General features: G+C 33.5%; 1 protein-coding gene across 6 annotated transcripts in view; it reads right to left on the bottom strand.

Moving 5' to 3' along the window:
- Positions 1–20,600, bottom strand: part of gpp (DOT1 like histone lysine methyltransferase grappa) — a 107,987-nt gene that overhangs the window by 60,322 nt on the left and 27,065 nt on the right. Inside the window, exon 3 of one of the 6 annotated variants that reach the window (XM_070107091.1) lies at positions 18,060–18,184. The exons of the other annotated variants lie outside the window; for them this stretch is intronic. The gene's annotated coding sequence lies outside the window, so the exon portion shown is untranslated. The remainder of the gene's footprint in view (positions 1–18,059; positions 18,185–20,600) is intronic. 6 annotated transcript variants of the gene reach the window in all.

The following is a 20,600-nucleotide window of genomic DNA, read 5'->3' as shown; positions in this document are numbered from 1 at the left end:
CTGTACCAAATAACAGCTTTGTATCTTATTGCGAAGCTTAGTTTGGGCTATTTATTAGTTTTCAATAAATGGCGTTTTGTAGTCGTAGCAATGGTCCGATTACGCACACCGTCTCACGGAAGCATGTGTAATTTATAACAACGATAAAGACTCGGGAATCATTAAAATCAACTCGAGACCCAGTCTTGGCTAAAAAACAACGGAACTTTATGAGAAATATGGAACGATAAATAAATTATAAAATAAGGTTTAAAATAACATTGTCCCGTTACTTTTATTGCAAGTGCTTTGACAGATATATTGGTTAATGTCGTCCTAAACGAAAGGAAGTGAAGGCTTTGTTTACTATGGTTATGAAAATTTGACATATCTTTTATGACCTAAGGTGTCGGAATCTTTCCACAATTATTCTTTGCCGCACTAAAGTAAGACAAAAAAGTACTCCACATGGGCGATAGATTCCATTCGAGAAGTGTATATTCGTAATCAGCGCTGTCATATCGTCTTCACTATCGCTACATTAGAAATTGTGAATCTTCTACCACATAAAACTATTCGCATTGTGCTATTACGAATTTAACACACTATACTCTCACACATTATTACTTTTGTATTCGAGATTAGGTAAAAAAACTTACAAAAACTAACTACATACATACATATCCATATCACATGTAAGCACAAAAGTAATATAAAAAAACAAAATAAAAAAAAAAAGAGACACACGCGTAGAAGTAGATAAAGCATGAGCTGAAATGAGAAAATATACGGCAGCCAAGCACAAATGGAAAATAATGAGCGTAGCGTATGCTTCAAGGCTGCCAACAAAATGATAATAGAACACAGGTGTTAAGCCCAAAGGGAGTTGTCAGCGGCAGGGGGCTCGCCAACTTAATGAATGCGCGACAGCGCCAGTACAGAGCATAGGCTCTTAGCATAAGCGGACAGCGTGAGAGCGGAACCGCGAGGAAAGCACACAGAGAACAGATATGTACATATTTTTACACTATTCATATGCAAGTATGTGTATGTATGTACGCAAGAACGTGGGATATCTGATTCTACGTTAGAAAAAATACTCATTAGATTACATGGTAAAGTAGTGATATATACAGTGCTGGCGAATAAAACAAAGTATGCAGTAGTGACTTATAAAAGAGAGCAAAGTGGCTCATAGTAAACATTCTTGGTGCTTTGGTTTAAATATTGATAAGACTTACAGTGAACCACCCTAATGTTCACACGTTAAACTATAAAATTTTATTGCGATTTAAACTTGTCGTTGGCAACAGACATTTTTTTTTTCTTCTCGCTTTTTTGCTTATTCGTGCGATTAGCTGTAATATCGTAATAAATTTGAACATGAAACAATACTACAAACTAATCGCAGCTTTTATGTAACTTAACAACTATAAGCACAAGCTCGAATATTATGAAAATGAATTTCAATAACTATACTATACACTCGCCAGAAAGTCTGCGTAGACCCCAATATCTTATTTTATTTTGTTGAAAAATTTATTAGCTTTATTACTAGTCTATTGCATAATCACATAACATTTAAAGCAATGAAAATCTAACACCATAGTTTTATAGACAAATTTACAAAAAATAGTAATATGGTAGTTTGGTAGGTAAGTCTGCGTACAAGTAGTAAAATGGGAATTCCCTACTTAATAACCAAATGTAAAAGTGTCGGAAAGTTATAGTTTTACTTGATTTCGTAAAAGTAAAAATATGTAATATTACAATATTTTTGTTCTGTTCAGTTTGTTATTAAATTTAGATAATCGAATCTCGGCTAAAAGAAAAGAAACTACCCCTCTGAAAAGGAAAGAATGGTTAAAATTCTGCTACAATTCCATTAGACTCCATTCTGTTTGACCTAAGTGCCTTTTAATAAGGAAGCCGCATTGAATTATGTTAAAATTACCAAAGCTTGCAATTATTTGCATATTTAAAAATTACATGTAATTACATTATTGTGTGTCGCACAACTCGCTTTTTGAATTTGCATTATTCAACCATGCAAAACTGTGTTAAAACTCTCAAAGATCAGAAAACTCACAAAATTACACAACAATGCCGAGCCGACAATAATTCACTCAAACAAATTTTATTCTAATAAGCAGGTAACATATAATATATGACAAACGCTGATAGCTATAAATACAGAACAAATTACACTAAATTATACGCTGTAATTTTCAAATTACTGCAATCAAATATATGAATTATTTAAATGCACAAATACATACAAGCACAAGTATGTATTCTATATGACATTGGAAAAGGGGGAACTTACGAGTATTTACAACCCTCTTATTAATTGCGAGCAAACTTCCGTAATGTAAAACGGTAATAGATGCGCACAATGCAAAGTAGAACTTGTCTTCAAGTTTAACCAAAAATAGAGAAATGTAAGCACAAACACACTGAAAAAATGCAGTTGCCACCTGTTTATTTTCATATAAAACAAGTAAGGAAGGGCTAAGTTCGGATGTAACCGAACATTTTATACTCTCGCAAAGTCAAACGGTATACTCGTTTGAGATTTCTTGGTGTTATATAAGAAATAGGCGTGGTTGTAATCCGATTTCTCCTATTTTCGCACTATAACATAGAATTATGAAAAGAATGTTATGTACCGAATTTGGTTGAAATCGGTTAAGCATATCCCAAGCTATGGGTTTTTACCTAAAAGTAGGCGGTCCACGCCCATTGTCTAATTTTGAACGCGGTTCTTATAAATACCATCCCAGAGATAAAATTTAATGTCTCTGGCGTGTTTCGTGCTTGATTTGTCGCGCTTTTAGTAGTTTTCAATAGTACCGTTATATGGGGAGTGGGCGGAGTTGCCACCCGATTTCATCCATTTTCACACTGTCTAGAGGTGCTAAAAACATTTGTTCTCAGTGAGTTTGTCATTATAGTTTTAGCGGCTTAGGAGATATGCATATTAAACCTATGAGGGAGCGGGACCGCGCCTACTTTCAAAAAAATTGTTAAACTGCAGATGCCCCTCCTTAATATTATACTGTATACCAAATAACAGTCTTGTATCTTATTGGCAATTTATTTGTTTTTGATCAATGGCGTTTTGTGGGCGTGGCAGTGGTCCGATTACGCCCATCTGCAATAGTAACCGTCTTACGGTACTAAGAAACATGTGTACCAAGTTTCATCAAGATATCTTAATTGTTACTCAAGTTACAGCTTGCACAGACGGACGGACAGACAGTCACCCGGATTTCAACTCATCTCTTAATCCTGATCATTTATATATACATAACCCTATATCTATCTCGATTAGTTTTAGGTGATACCGACAACCGTTAGGTGAACAAAACTATTATACACTGTAACAACATGTTGCGAGAGTATAAAAATCCTACAAGTTAAAATGCCAGACTACGGCTGTCGTTTGCGGGGTTTGCGGGTTTACGCCACCGTAAATTGATTTTTGTGGATTGGTCGCTGTGTGATGGGTGGTGGACGTCTGTTACGCCCGCAATGGGTTTGTAAATTATTTAAGAACAATTAAGCGTGCAAGGCGTATGAATTCCCACAGACGGACAAAATCGCTTGGCGGATAGTGTTTCAGAATGTATGTGTGTGTGTATGTGAAAGTGCAATCGATATCTGTAGGGAAAACTGACCTTGCAAAACCAATTTTTGCTTAACCGCTTCCGTTATGAACTACTACAGATGGTGGACATTATATAATATAGTTGAAAAACAAATAAAATTATTAAATATTGAAAGTATTAAAAAAAAAGTTAAATAATAAAATTTGTATCAACAAATAATTTAACTTAGTAACTTCAAAAACTTTAAATATGAAAAAATAGATTATAAGGTTTTAAATCATAATTTTATTAAATTAATAATTTAAATATGCTATAGTGGTCCGATCTGAAAAATTTGTTCATCAAATAAAAAAGTTGTCCATACAAGAACTTGATTTTGATCTGTCAGTTTTCATGACAGCTATATGCTATAGTGGTCCGATATTGTGAGTTCCGACAAAATAACCGCTTCTTTGAGAGAAAATGACGTGCGCCAGATTAAAGATCGATGTCTTAGGACAGACATCGCCAGGTAAAAGCAACTCTAAGTAATCCTGATTTTTCCTACAGGGTAACATTTTAATAACATACCGTTAGAGCGTTGACCTGACATTATTACAATACAATTACACAAGTGTTCAAGAGGGCACAGATTATTTATTTAGTTATTAAGCAATGAAATTATTTTGCAATCCAGTTTTTCCTGTCATGTCGCAATGGTATGATTAAAAATATGTTTCCATAGCAAACCCCAGACAATGAACACAATGTGAAGAAGAACATATAATTTTTAAAGGCATCGTTGTATGATGTACTAGTGGAAAACAGCAGAAAGCACCTTGCAAAGTTGAGTATTTTGAGGTTAAGTGAAACTATAAAGCATCAAAGGTAGTGTAGGTAGGGCTTTTTTGTTGTATTTCACTTAGGACAGCGAAGATAGAACGAAAATCTTCAAAGTAAATAAAAAATGCTTAATAGAAAGTATTATTATTTTCGACCATGACAAGATCTTTTGTATAACAGCCGCAAATTAGTTTTAAATTTTCTCTTATTTTTCTTTTATAAGAAATAAATACTCCAATGAGACCAATAGTTCCAATAGATTTTTATATCATATTACAAATGGGAAGTTTAACATTGATTGTCAAAATATCATAAGTCCAAAATACTCCATATTCTTAGAATTTGCTTTGACAAATGTACTTTATAATATATTATTGTTCCTTAAAGGCTTTAAGATTCTGATCCTTTAAATTCAGTAAAATTACAAGCCTAGAGTAAAATAATTTTTCATGTTGCACATGCAACCCTGCAACAACTTCGTATGTCAATCTGCTTGTACAGTTTTGCGCATGAATAAATTTATGGGCACTTTTGCTGTTAACTGTCTGTCTGTCTACCAATCTGACCGTCTGTACAAGTATACCTGTCTAACAAGAAATGAGTTAAATTGTCTGGCTGATGACACCAACTCCACCTCAACTCACCAATTGATTCACTCATTAAACTGCATGGTATTCTAGTTGTTGTTGTTGTTGCTGCTGTTAGTGTAGTTGTGTGATGACGGCTGGTTCCACCTAAAGTACCGTTAGGCCGTTTGGTTGGGTTGAAAAATCGCATTTACCACAAACATCAACAAGTTTTTTGCATTTACATTTCGAAGCAACCGACTACCAATGAAGACATACAAACAAACAAACACATGCATGTACATATTACATATGTCTGTCTGCATATACACATGTACATACATATTTACATTCATTTGACAACACCTGTAGTCAAGGTTTTACATAAGCACCTCAATTCATACTTACAAATGCACTTGTATGGAACAACTACACACACATACAATATATAGATATACATATGTGTTAGCGCGTGAATTTGTATTCCCCGGACATGTGTGACAGTGACAGTGACTAAAGCGAAAAGCAATATAAAATGACAGCGGCACATAAGTACAGTGAAAAGGTCATAAAACTCAACAAGCAACGTTGCAATCCATTCTACACAACTACATGCATATCCATCCACACACATATATGTATGAACTACTAGTATATACAACTAACCGGAAAAAAAAGCAATAGCAACAATGCGGCAACACTTCTTCAAACAACAACTCTACGTTCGTAACTCACCAATGCAATGGCGCGTGACACCGCAGCGACTGTAGTGGCGAACATGTCAGGATGGCAATGGATAAACAATGAAAGAAGAAGAAGCATCTGCTGCCATTTGCGTTGCAGTCGCATTTGCGTTGCAATATTGAAGTTTCAATACAGTAAATGGCGGAAAAGCGTGGCCAAGAGGTTGGAATGCAAAGAGATACAAACTATCTAAGTAAATAAGTATATAAATATAGCTTGGCGCACACTGACAATCATAAAAAATTAAGTATTTGCAAACGAAATCGAATCAGATTTATTTTCGGTCTAGGACTATCACTACTAAAAACTTTAAGAAGTTTTAAGCCCATATCGGTTTCTACATATTCGATCTATAAACGTTTTTTGAATATCTTTGAATTCATATAACAATATTTGAAAGATCCGGCATATTAATCTCTCCTCTATATAATAGAGCCTTGCCTTCTTTTAATAGATAATTTTTATAAATGTTAAATTTCGAGGTTATGTGAAAAAGGTGTTAATAAAAAGGTTGTACATCTCTTCCTTACCTATATCTTTGTGATATAACGTTTTTCCTTAAGCCTCGTAGTTTTGCCGGAAATCGAGTTAACCCGTCCGAAAATTATTTTTCCTTTCATTTTTGTTATTTAATCTTCCTTTTCCAATGGGCTTCAACCTAATATGATTTTTTAAACTTTTTACGATTACCAAAGGTTTGGGATGGAATAATTCCCCTGAAGAACAATGTTCAAAGTCGTGTGGCTTTGATGGAAGATATCACTACCCTTAAAGATTACTTTATATAATTTTGCTCAAATAAAAAAGTTAATAAACCTTAGGCAGTATTTTTATTAAAGATGAGAATAATTTGACAATTTGTTGTTGAAAAACTTAAACAAAGGCATTGGAACAATGTTGACACACGAGAACGTTCAGTAGTCAATTGTAATTACTTATTAAAATAGTGTATACACAACTTTTAATACAGCGTAAGAAGCACTCACACCACACGGTTGCATTATTATCGCTCGCCACAGTAGAAACGGCAACGCACGTACCGACTTTAAAATTTCGCTGAGGTAAAAACAAGTCTTGGACCGGAAATCCCGTTATATGTATGAATTTTATTGCTATAATTTAGCAATTTTGTTGTTGTAAAATTATACATACAATAGTATGAATGAATATACATTTAAGTGAATTAAACTGTGGTGGTTAACTTTCGTATACGTATGTATAAGTATTCTCACAAGCAATTCCATTGACTTAAGCCTCAACCATGACCTATGTATGTCAAACGCATGATAGTAACAGTTTGCACAAAAGTCTCGCAGTAAGAACCCAGAGGAAACAACCTAATGATATGATATTTTATTTTATATTGTGTTTATAACCCATTATTCGAATCGGTCTCGACTATATTGAACCAGGAAACATTTCGTACGAAATATTATTTTAAACAGAACTTTCGACTCAAGTAGACATGACTAAATTTACACCAGTTTTGTAAGCATATAACTTGCTTTCGTCTAGCAAAACACGGTCTATTTTCCATAATATATTTATTTATTTATATAAAATTCAAACTCCTAATAATTCCAAATTCCATATTTTATAAAGATTTTGTGAGATTTTCAAAGGAAAATATTCAACACTCGGTCATTGAGACATCATTTCCGGCAGTCCCTCGAAAAAAACGTGCCTCCGCGACTATGTGTCAAAAGTAAAAAAAAAAAATTACGTGTTTTAATTATGCACATAAGCTAAATATTGGGCAAAGTGAAAACAAAAGCAGTTAAAATTATATTTATGGCAAACGTTTTTACAAAAAAAAAAAAAAAACCAAAGGAAAATGCAAAATTTGGTGAAATTTTCTCGACATTTTTGTTTTTATAAATAGTTGTAATTGAACGAAAAACAATTCTTCGTTCAAGACCTTGTTATATTTCGAAGACCTGTTTAATATTAATAAAAATATGCATTAAGATCGGTTGAGTAGTTCGCCAGATATCTTGACAATCGACTTTGAAAACACAGTTTCGAGAAAAACTCGTTCAAAGTTTTGAGTGACCTCATATTTACATATAGCTGACCTCGAGGGCGCAATTTTTCAAGGTTGTATCTCCAAAAAATTACTCGGATCAACTTGAGAATTTAGGATAATATTCTAGAGATGTTATAGAATTAAATAAGAAAAAGGAAATTTTTTTTGAAAACGTGAAACTTATGTAACCCTTTAAAGAAGTATTGAAACAAAAGCACCGTTATAATATCTGAATATTTATGCCTAATTATATAATGTTCATAGCAAAACTTGATCCCCTCAATTTTCCTATTAATTTTTATCTTAATCTAGACTCTTGACGCTGATGTTACAAATCCTTTCACAAAACAAATGCCAAGCCATAAAGGCAATGCGGACAAAAACAGTCAGATGATATTCAATTTATTTCAAAACGTCTGGCATGAAGAGATTAGTTTACATTTTTTTATTTGTAAACGGATTATTAACATAAGATACAAATATATTTATTTTGTTTATTTGAGGTCAAGCATACAAATATTTCCATCTACAAAAATATTTGCCAACGACTTTGTTTCTGAACAAAAACAAAAAAAAAAAACAATTAATGCTTCTAGTTCAATATACAAGCTAAGATAGCTTTTGATAGGACAATATAATTATGTTGGCTAAGTCTTTCATACAAAATAAGCTAATAACTTAACGTTCTGGTCAAATAAAACACGCCTGATACACCATAAGATATATGTATGTATATGGTAGACATTTTAATTGGAAAACTAATACAAAGGTCAGTAGAGAGATGAAAGAAAGCTAAAATGAATTGAAGCCGATGAAGTCAGCTCAAGCAACATTATAAACATGGTTCCTGATAAATCTTTACAAATATTAGTTGAAAAATGGTCCGGTAAATTCACTTACAAAGTTTTTAAGGTTTCCGGTAGGCCCATAACAGATCTTAGTAGAAGTTCGAACCTGTTTTTAATATCTAAGATAACTATGATTATTTTAGAGACGGAGTTTGAGGTGTAAATTGTTTTGGTTTTTTTAATAATAAAGAAAATATTCGGCACTTTCAGCTCTTCAAAATAAGAAATATAATTTCGAATAGTTTTAAAAATGTTAGTTAAAAATATTATACATTGTTTTTGTTTCTCTCAAAAATTTCGGGACATATAACGGAATTCCTCCTTCGATTAATGCCGTATTGTACACTAAAGTGTCCCAATTATGAGCACATAACTGTATACACATATAAAATTTTTCAACCTTATTTATTTCCTTCTTTCTTCCTTAGTATTATTTATTTATTCTTCTTTTAATTATTAATTGACTTTTTCATAAATGATAAAAATCATTTGAAAAGGCAATTAACGATTTTCAGTCATTTGGAAATTCATTACGGCACACCTTTCCCTTCTGTGAACTGTGTTGGTGTGTACGGTTGTTTCCGTTAATTGACAGTTTTATTATATGATTATGCTATGACAAATTTCTGTGATAAATTGCAAAATGAAAAATACGAAAATAACAACAACCAATGGGCATGTCATAATGTCAGGTGTGCCAAGCAATGACAGGCAGGGCAAAGCAAAAGCTATGTACAGCTATCCATCATCGGCTATTAGCGCAAAATGTTGTATATATATGTACATATAAACCAACTTACATACCTATATGTAAATATTCAAAATACATATCTTCCATATTTCAGCAATGGAAAGGGCCAAAGTGGCGGGAAAAGGAATTGACGGCCTTAACGGTGATATGTAATCAAATTTAAGCGTTGCTTAGAGCATAGGTTACCATGAAAATGGCCAAACAAAAGACATTAGCCAAGGAAATATGAAGGAAAATGGTGAAAATTGCAACTAAAACTCCTTTTTAAATAGTTTTTGAATACTATTGTTGCTTGACTATTTTGAACACTCACGCGAGTCTTGCCATAACTAACTGTCTCACTTGTCAACCGCCTGTTTAGCTGTCTATTTGTCTGCTTAAGTTTCGCCATTTTGCCGAGCTAACCATATATACCTGACCTGGACTTGACTCGACGTTTTGCCTCGCTCATTGTTCGCGTGTCAAAGTCTCATAAATTTATGGATGTGCGAAAATAAACATGAAAAAAAAAAAATTTGGTTGCACCGAGGCGAGAATACCCTTCATAAATAACAAAAAAAAAGTTTATATACAAGAACTTCTGCTTGCATGGCATCCATAAGCTGTAGTGGTCCGATATAAACTCTAAGATTATACCGTTACCCTGGACCCAGTTTGTATGGCAGTTATATGCTAAAGTAGTTTAATATCGACAGCTGCGAGAAGTGAGCAGCTTCTTGGGGAGAAAAGGAAATGAGTAAAATTTCAGAAAGATATCTCAAGAACTGAGAGAGGCGGACATCGCTAAATTGACTCAGCATGTCATCCTGATCATTTTTTATGTATGTGCATATATATTTTATAGGGTCACTTACTAAATATACCCTATTCAGGGTATAAGTAGTACTTATCGAGCTACCCTACCTATGAAAGGTGAACAATCGCTAAATGCATCAAGCCGCCAAAGTGTTAATATTGACACTCCATTCATTTTATCAAGCAGCTGAGAATACGCCTGCCACGCCCACAGAAATAAAACGTTAAAATTGTTGTAGTTGTTGTCTACAGCATTTCGTCATTGTGCCGATGCGTAACAAATACATTTACACAAATAACACGTAAGCTTATGTCGTAATCAATAACAGTAAAAAAGCGAATAAAATAAAAATAATGAAATACGATTAAAAGGGTACAACTTGGCCAACGAATTCAATAAACAAGCGAGACGATGTGTGTGCGAGTCAATGAGTGCACAAATCAAAGTGCAAGCAGCACGTGTCTGTTGTTGCTACTTGTTATTGCTGTTGTTGTAAATTTATTTTTGGAATTTATTGCCAACTTGCAGCTTTAAGTTACGCTCTCTCTCGCGCTCACTCGCATGCTCAATAAACAATGCGCTGAGACAGGCAAACGGGCGGGCAGGCGGCCAAGAAGTCAGTAACCCGTCGCAAAGACCGGCTAAATGTCAGTTCAACAACAACGATAAATAAATCAAAAAAACACATCCTTCATTTGCGATATTACTTACTCGTCATGTAATATTGTTAACGTTTTGTATTTTTGTTATTGTTATTGTTGCGGCGTGTACGCGACACGTCACGAAGCACCGTTACTGCTCAGCTGGCTGCTGCAACTTGTTTCTGTTCTCTTACATTTTTTATAATTTTATTAAGCTGCTGGTGGTTGTTATTGTTGTTGTGATGGTGTCAAGTACACGATATCAAGCTGAAATGGTGTTAATGGCAAGGCGAACAGCAACATGCAATGACTATTTCCGCAGAAAATAAGAGGAAACAAAAAAACAATCGGAGAAATACGTATGGGTCGGAGGCACAGCAAAATAAATATAAAAAATTATAATGATAATATACGTCAGTTCATGAACCCATATTGTAAATCAAATTATTCTCACTGGAAAAAAATCAGAGGTACCAAAAATCTCGATACAAAAATACAAACTGATTCGATTAACGGTTGAATGCGCTTGATAGTAAATTTTTAAATCATTATAACACCATAAAAATTGTGAAAATGGTTGAAGAAACCGACAAGGAAATGAGCGTATACGAATTCTATAATAATCCAAAAATATTTACTTTCATTCAGCCCATAAACTAGTGAATAAATGCGAAAAAAGAGCATTACCATTGAAATACATATATTGACAGCACATAAGGTCGAGAGTTAGGCATTTTTAATTAATCTCGTGGAGACCAGACCACTTAGGGAGAAGATCCATTTTAGTCTTATGAATTTACCCTTATTTGGGCTAAACTTAGATCAGAAGCTCATTCGTTGTGACACCTTCAGCCATATTAGGAACTACATATCTGTCTTTTGTGATATGCCTAAAATATGTTATCGAATATGGCTAAGAACGTCCACAGCTCTTGGACGATTGGAATTGTAATCGTAGTTTAACATACTTGTATTTCATGCAATGGTAGCCTTATCAATTAGTTTTGAAAAATACCAAAAGTAATCTGCATCATCATGGATCGTCACTTACTTTGGGAAGCTTTTTTACGTTGAGGGTGGTTTCGTTGACAAAGATCGATGGAAAAATGGCAGGAGAAACACATGAAAACCTTTTGGAGAATAATCTCTTCCAGGATTGAACTGACTATTTGACGCTGTTTTGCACATTTTGGTTTTGTAGTTTATGAAGATGACCGATTAAAAATTGTGGGATTCGAATGACTTAAGTGCAAGCATTAATATTTATGTACATATGTATACATCCGAAAAAAAATGATATTGACAAAAAAAAAATCTAAAACTACTGAAGTTAAACTAAAATATGACATGTGCGGATTTGAAGGCAATGCTCGAAAGAGTCGGCGAATGTCAGTCGCAGTATTTATGTCACAGCAATAAACATAAAAGTAACAGTAAAATAGCATTAAAGCCAACTGACACTGCCGATTAGCCGGCTGACTCAGCGAACAGAAATTTACAAAATTTGGGAATTGTGGAGAAAAAGAACGAGCGTGGAAGAAGTTTGTGATGCATAAGAAAAAAGAAACATAAAAACGTTGACTTCGGTTGCTATAATACCCTTCACAAATAAACATTTTCCATACAACAATTTATTCTGATTGGTCAGTTTGTATGTCAGCTATACAAGTATGCTATTGAGGCCGATCTAAACAATTTGTTCAGAGATTCTAACGTTGCCTTGGAGAATAATCCATGTCAGATTTCGTGAAGATATTTTGCCAAATAAAAAAGTTTACCATTAAAGAACTTTATTTTGAACGATCTGTTTGGAAGGCAGCTTTATTCCACGGGTCTATAGCTTTTTAAGGGGTCTCCGACGTTTCCTTCTGAGCTTTACAAAATTTGTGGCAAACTTACTATACTCCATTCAGGGTATAAATATAACATTAACAACAGATTAACCAAAAAAGACGGTGAGTAAGTAGAAACACAAAACCGTAAACATAAGGGTAATGACATAGCGGTAGAATACAACGGCAGAAATACACCAAGAAAACTGTTACAACAATATAAATATTTAATGAAGTTATAATTAAAGTGCTCGCGGAGAGTTTTTTTCATTCTCATTTTCATTTCTGAGTTCAAACTCTTACTACATATGCGCATTAAATAAACTTAATTTTCCCCGAAGCAAGAATTAAGCTCGCCACTGGAGCTATGAACGTACGCATATAAATTTAACATGTGGCAAAAGAAAACAGTAACACAAGTGAAATAAAATGAAAATAAAATAAAAAACGAAAAATAAAAACAAAAACAGTAAAATAAAAAGAATCAGCGTCTGTTCCCGGTTTTAATGCCGCATTGCGTGTCTGCGTGGCATGACTTTGTGGTTTATCGGCCTTTATATACTCCACGCGACTCTGTCTGTACTAATGGTATATAAAGTTTGTATGTGTTAACAATATTCTGCAAGCTAAGTTTCCCCTACATACTGAATTGTTATTTTGGTTTTGCCACTTTGTTGTATGCATTTTTTTGCGCTTTTTTTCAGTTTGTGCAGACACAGTTCAACTTTTAGCTCTACCTTCAACGGCATTTGACTGTCTAACTGTCGCATTTTATGTTGAATCTCATAAAAAGATCAAAGAATTTAATTATTTTTGCTAATTTTTTTATACACAGGATATTGTGTATCACAAGGCTGTTCACTATTATCTTTTAGTTAATAATTTTTATTGACCATAGAGTGGAACTATAAAATCTTAAACAAAACAGTCCAGCTGGGTCAAAATTGTCCAACTGCCTTTTAATGGAGACGAAAATGTTTTTTACAAGGTAACACAAGTACATATCTTTTATACCCTCTTACTTCCGGTGCGCTGAAACTAATTTTCTTTGCCAGTCCCAACAGCTGAATACTTTAGCTTTTCTGGGATCTTTAGAAGAGGGAATCTAAACTCTACAATTCAACCATCAATCCTATCATATCGCCTTGTGTAGAAACATAGCTTAAGCTCTATTCAAATCCATTTAGGATTCACAATCTATACAAAGCTATATAGAAACTTAATGATTCTGATTCAGAGGTGCTGAGGGTCGAACATAATTTTTTATTTTATTTCCAGAATAAAAAAAATACGATGATTTAAAGACTAGTGATACTATAAATATATTCTATTATATATTTTTCCACAGTCTACTTCATCTTACCACAAACTAAAGCGTTCATTAAAGCGATCAGTGGTTGAAGACAACCTTGAAATGTAGAAATCCTACTTGCATTTCTACTAACTGATTTTATGAGATTTTTCAAGTCCGCCTTTTATACGTTTTCATGTTTTCTTACTCCGTTGTGTCTACAATTATTGTGCTGGTATTTTCTACTTCGACTGCTGTTATTCGCAGCTTTCGACGGCAGTCATTAGTGGCCAACGACCTTTTTTATGGCTTTTCGCAATTAAATAAAAAATGAATAACCTACGGAGGCAAACAGTAGTGGAGAGAAGGAGAGAATGTCTGATATATGTAAGTTAGCAGCCGTCAGTTGTGTGACGAATGGCAGAGGCAGCACAGACAGATATATAGAAACTGCCAGGCAAATGTAGACAAAGCGGCTGGCTGTAGAAACACTGAAAAGTTAGAAAGGTAGAATGGAGCCTTATACGAGTAAATCCATTGGAGTAACATAGCATACACTCACATGATTTTATAGTCATGAACATAAAGGGTGACGTATGCATATGAGCTCATATTATATATTATAAATATCTATGTTTGGGTTGTGCTCGTGCTGATGTGTCTGTGAGTGAATGAATGACCGACTCGTCGTCGAGTGAATGTAAACAAAATATCCTGGGTTGCCATTCCAGATTTATGAAAAAGAGCTTAGGGGCGTAGAAAATGTATGTATCTTACCGGCCATTACATGAAAAGTATTGGATTTTATATTGATGACATCACTTACGCACGGAAAACTCGCCACAATTGAATTACATTGGTGGAGGGAAAGGCCGAACTGAAATTTGATGAACTCACATGCAATAATTTTTTTATATTTACTGCTTTTTTTCACCTCAGGCCACCTTATCCGGCTGATGGACTGTTTGATTATTTTTGTAATTTTAACTTTACCGCATTTCAGACACACATATGATTGTTTATGTGCATGGACTTGTGGCTTTCCTACTTTTGCTATAGAAATACTGTTATTACGATTGTAATCACATGTCTATTACCGTTATATACAATACCGCAAAACAACTATATGTGAGGAAATACGAAGATACTCACGCTACCCAAAACCACATCGAATAAAAAAGGTAGACACAATAAACGGCAAAAAAAAAATCAAAATATTGCATATTTGCTTTAATCCTTACGAGCAATTTTCACCCTCTTTTCATTGAGTAAATAGTTTATTATCGGCAACACATCTGCTGAGGACGTAAGAAAAATCAATATTTGTTGCAATCACATTTAATTTCAATAATTTCAGTCAATTGAATTCAGTCCTTACCATATTCAAACTGATTTAGAGAAAGGGCAACACTGAAATAGAAGTTGCCGATATTGAGCAACAAAAGTTTTCACGTTGGAACCAAGACTTCATAACGGAATTCAGCGTACAATGTAGTAGACGCTTTCATTTTCGAAGCGAAAAATTACGAAAACGATTCAATAGATGTGTCGAAATTGTCAAAAATACTACTTCAAAATTACGAGCTAATGGTTTATATTGTCGAAAAATGTAATAGAGACCGACATTCAATATCATTCCAATAAACGAAGCATGGCTTAGAGACGTAGAGGTGAAAACAGTCAATGGAAGATGTAGTACACTTTCTATGTAACGCTAAATTTGTCGGATGTAACTGACCAAGCTGCCTATACCTAGCAGTATTATTTCTTACTATGTAAAGCAAAGGTGTTTAATAAACCTGAGTTTATACAAGTATCCAAAATTAAAGGAAACGGCAGCGAAGAGAGCTTACTTTCTCTTTCGAAGTAATATTATTTTAAGGTTCAGGTGTAAGAAATGTACTCTACAGTACCATTCGAAGCTCTCGAGCAATAGGGTTGACTTATAGAGCTACATAAAGCTAATATATACGGATAAGATCTCCGAAATATGGTAATAGTGTTCGAGCTTCGATTCGTCATGTGGCATTTGACATAGGGCTGTAAGGAAAAGAAAGAAAGTAAAATATGATGATGCCAAACTGCAAAGGTCGGTGGTTGATGGAGTATGATCGATTTTAAAGGAGTACCTCAGACGCTGGATATCAGGGATCTTAAGCCAAAGAACTGTAGTTAGTTGTCCGCTGATCAACCAATTTTCCTTAAAAACGAATAATGGAATGATAACTTGAAGTATTCAGAAACCAAAATTTTACGACATAAAAGGGTTTTAAAGCTTTAGTAAATTTCCTTTAAATTTAGCATTACTCACGCATGCCTGCTACGGAACAAATTAAAATTGTAAAAAAAAAATGTATTCGTGTGAGCAGCAGTCTGGAAGGTAATTTCATCGGCTTTTAGGTCAATCGCTTAATTGCGTGCCTTACATATGTTGCACTTTTAAATATACCCGTTCTCCACTAACACGTACTGCCTCGAGCCAAGGGTTACCGCCATGTCTGCTCCTCAATGCGTATATGTGTCAGTGTATCGCTGAGCGATCATAATCACTGCCTCGAACACGCAATTCCGACATTTATCAGACGGCGTTGCACAGCGTGTGCGGCTGAACTTGGGTTCTAGAGTCGGACAAAATCTATTGAGGCGTCTGGCGTGCTAGTTTCTGAAGACTTCGTCGCTGAAAATGTGCCAAAATCACAACACTGGTCACATGCCACATGCACGACAACTGGCTCCACACGCTTGGACAGTTAGTGAGAGGAAAATGCATTCGCACGCTGAAGGGTCAAAGTGTGCATGTCCCGTGGACTAGCGGCCTAGAGTAAGTTGCAAATTAAACGAGAACCTTTTTTTGACGAAAAATTGTTTTCAATGTTGTAAACACAACCACAATAGGTAGTGGCCTTTAAAGCTGGGTGGTACCTAGTAGTGTCCGGTTAATTTGGCTGCTCTAGTTTAATGGGTCAACGCAGCAAAACACACACACGCATACACATTTATATACACACAAGACAGTAAATGCAACTCTGTACCAAGCAATTGCTAATTTGTCCACTCACCACACCGAAAGTAGGTTAATGCTTTTTGAAAGGCAAACACCAGCTGAGTAGACAATATTATAACGGTGTGTGGGCGGAGTGGGGTAGGAAACGTCATTAGCGTGGGGGTGGTAAAGTTCGAATTCTGTTATTTTAGCTATGCAGCGCTTTATGACAACAACATCATACCGGATATAGAAATATATATACAAAAAGCTTAGTATTTACAGTTTCTACAATATAAAAAAAACGCACATACACTAGGCAGAAAAAGTATGCGTAAAAGGTACCAACAAAAGTAAATCGTTATGAAAATTAATTTTATATACTTTTAAAAAAACCAATTTATTAGATGTTCACTAAAGGATATTAAATATGTAGGTTTATGAAAATAAAAATAAATTTTTGATAATAACATAGCAAAACATGTCGACGAATAAAAAAATCAATTAGAAAAAGTCTGCGTAGAGGGTACATAAGTCGAGCTATTCTTCCACTAAATTCTTCTTAAAGTTTAATAGATAGACCGTGATCATATCCTTTAAGGTAATTGTGCGTTAGCGTATTTTACGTTCCAGTGAATCCCATAGGTGTTGTAGAGTCACCAAAGCCTAACTATGTCTGTACTGTATGCTTCGGGTTGTTATCCTGTAGAATAGCAGTCACTTCTAAGACACAATTCTTTCGCTCTTCGTCTTTCGGCCTTTGATTCTAAAGACCCAAAACTTGTTTTCATCGGACAAAATAACCGTATGTCAAAACTCCCGGGGCCTGTTTAAGTGAATCGTCGATATGAATGACTTCCTTTGTGCGAATTGACTATTAAAAGCTGCCTGTTTTTTTAATTTTCGAATCGTGTCAGTGCAAAGGGATTTTTTGTAGTTTTCTTAAAATTTTGAGCGATTTTCACATAGTTACGTGTTTTTCTGCCGAGTGTATGAATGTACCTACATATGTATGTACGCACCTGCGTTACCTGTTTCAACTTTTCCTAATTAGCAGCGGAAAATGCAATGGCGCACTAGTTTGATTTCCGGAATGAAAGTTCTAATAAAAAGTAGTTGATATGTACATAATTGTGTGTATGTATGCATAATTAATTAAATGTAAATACCTGTTAGAAACTTCTATCCCTAAGGAAGTCGAGGAAGGAAGTATAAATAATATGCATACAAAGTTATTTTTGCGTTAACAATGCTCTTACTTATGCCAAACAGCTCTGATTATTTTTGAACATACCTGCAAGGAAAAAGAACAAAAATGAGTTTAGTTAGTTTGCAGACGAAAAAAAAAATCAATAAAAAACATTATTTTTAATACTAGTTATTTATTTGCTATTACAAATAACCTTCTGGTGTGAACTAATTGGATACACAGTAACATACACTAATACATTTATATTAAAACTATTTTAACTATCAAAAATAAAAAACACGAAATATAAATTGAAAATTAAACAAAAAAATAATAATAATTAATGCATGAAAAGTAGTAAATAAAAATAACATAAATAAAAATAAAAGTAATAAAAACAAACTAAAAAGATTAAATAATTAAAAAAATTACAAAAATTAATAATAGTAAAAAAAATTAAATAATCAATAAATAAGAAGCAATAAAAACAAAGGCTAATAATGAAAACAATATATTTAAAAATTAAATAAAATTTTAATAATAAAAATATAGTAAAAAGTAATTTAAAGGAAAAATACTATTCAAATTTAATACATACTTGAAGAAATGGTAAATTTATAAAAAAAAAATTAATTGAATTAAATTATAAATACAAACTTTAAAACAATATATTCAAAGTACTTATTATAAATAAATAAGTTATTTTTATAAAAGGACGAAGAATTAATTTTTGCGCTTTCGAAAAGAAATAGATAATAAAACAAGAAGCTATATTCTATAATAGTCCGATATCGGCCGTTTCGACAAATGACCAGCTTCTTAGTTAGGAAAGAACAGGTTCAAAATTTCAAATGGATAGCTTAAAATTTGATGGACTAGTTTGCATATATACAAACAGACGGACAAGGCTAAATCAACTCGGCTCATCATGCTGATCATTGCTGTATATATTTTATAGGGTATCCGACAATTAATTTTGGGGGTTACAAATTTTGTGGCAAACTAAAACTTTTCTTTTATTTTTATTTATTTACTTAACTTTAACGTGATTGTTTGCTTTTGCATGCAAAAAATACGTACAATTTCGGAATTCTGGCTTATCGTTGCCCTAATTTAACTAGTTTATGCTCCTAGTTAGGTAACACTGTAGATGTACATATGTCTATAGTTCTACCCTAAATTAAAGCTATTGGACTTCTGTTCGAATCTGTGAATAGGTATTTATTTATAGATAATCTTGATACATTTTGATATACAATTTGTTATTCATTATTTCTTATTTAAAATTATTCTTTAGAAAAAAATTTTAAATGAGTTGAATAGTTTCAAACTGTTTAAAAGTACGGAAATGCGGTTAGCATTAAAAACTTTGAAATTGCGCAAAAATATTTCAATTCCAGCAAATAAATATGAATATTTGTGCACGTGTAACAATTTCAACGTCTATTTACACACAAACTTCAAAACAAATGAGTAAGCAAAAAGTTTTCGAACTTGTTTGCTTGTTTTAGCCACTTTTCCATAAAAAAAAGTTTGCTAACACTGTAAGAAAAATAAATTGGAGAAACTTGAAAATAAGTTCGAAATGAGGCGAAATTAGTGCAAATTTGTATAAATAAATGTATAAAGCGAATATAGGAGTGTAGTCAGCGTATATATGAATGGATGAATGTATGTACAAGTATGTATAAAAGTACAAAAATGTGGTAAGAAAACAAAAAAAAAACATTTTTTTAGTTTAAAATCTTACAATTTATTTAAAATATGTGCATTGTGTTTTTATATGCATACTGATTCTTATATTTATATTAAATTCTTGGATTTTCTCTTCGAAGAAAATCGTTCATTCACACCGATACAGCGATCACTTCTAACTAAGCGACAAAAGAACACTCGCTAAAATTAGAACATACATGTAAACTCCACAAGGTTGGTTCAAAAACAATCAACTTTAAAAGTAGTAAAAAAAAAACCTGGAACAAGAAAAAAACCTCAACGGTATCGAATCTATAATACCCTTCACATGTGCATTTTTTATAGCAGGGGGTATAAAAAGATCTTTATCTTGATTTTGATTGATCAGTTTATTTGGCAGTTATATACTACAGTGGCCGATTTGAACAATATGTTCGGCGATTGTAGCGATGCTTTGGAGAGCAATCGATCGACCAATTTGAATGCCAGCTATATGCTATAGTTGTCCGATATCGTCGGTTCCGACAAATGAGCAGCTTCTTGGTGAGAAAAAAAAAATTTCACATTGATATTTCAAAAACGTAGAAACTAGTTCGCGGGGAGCTAGTTTTTTATGAATTGTAGATACAAGCCTCGATCTACAATATTTCTATCAACTAACTGTACAAGTTTTTCCACTTATTAATAAATGGTGTCTATGATATGTCGGACTTCCGAGTAATACAGTTATCTCTTTAATTTGAGGGACAAAAACTCTAGTAATTTACGTTTTACCTCTTTTAACTGCATTATATATATGTCTTACAGGCATTTATTTAAGTAAACA

Source organism: Bactrocera oleae, chromosome 2 (genome assembly GCF_042242935.1).
Source record: "Bactrocera oleae isolate idBacOlea1 chromosome 2, idBacOlea1, whole genome shotgun sequence".
NCBI classification, from domain to species: domain Eukaryota; kingdom Metazoa; phylum Arthropoda; class Insecta; order Diptera; family Tephritidae; genus Bactrocera; species Bactrocera oleae.
Note: the sequence above shows the minus strand (reverse complement) of the source record. Positions and strands in the feature narration are given on the sequence as shown.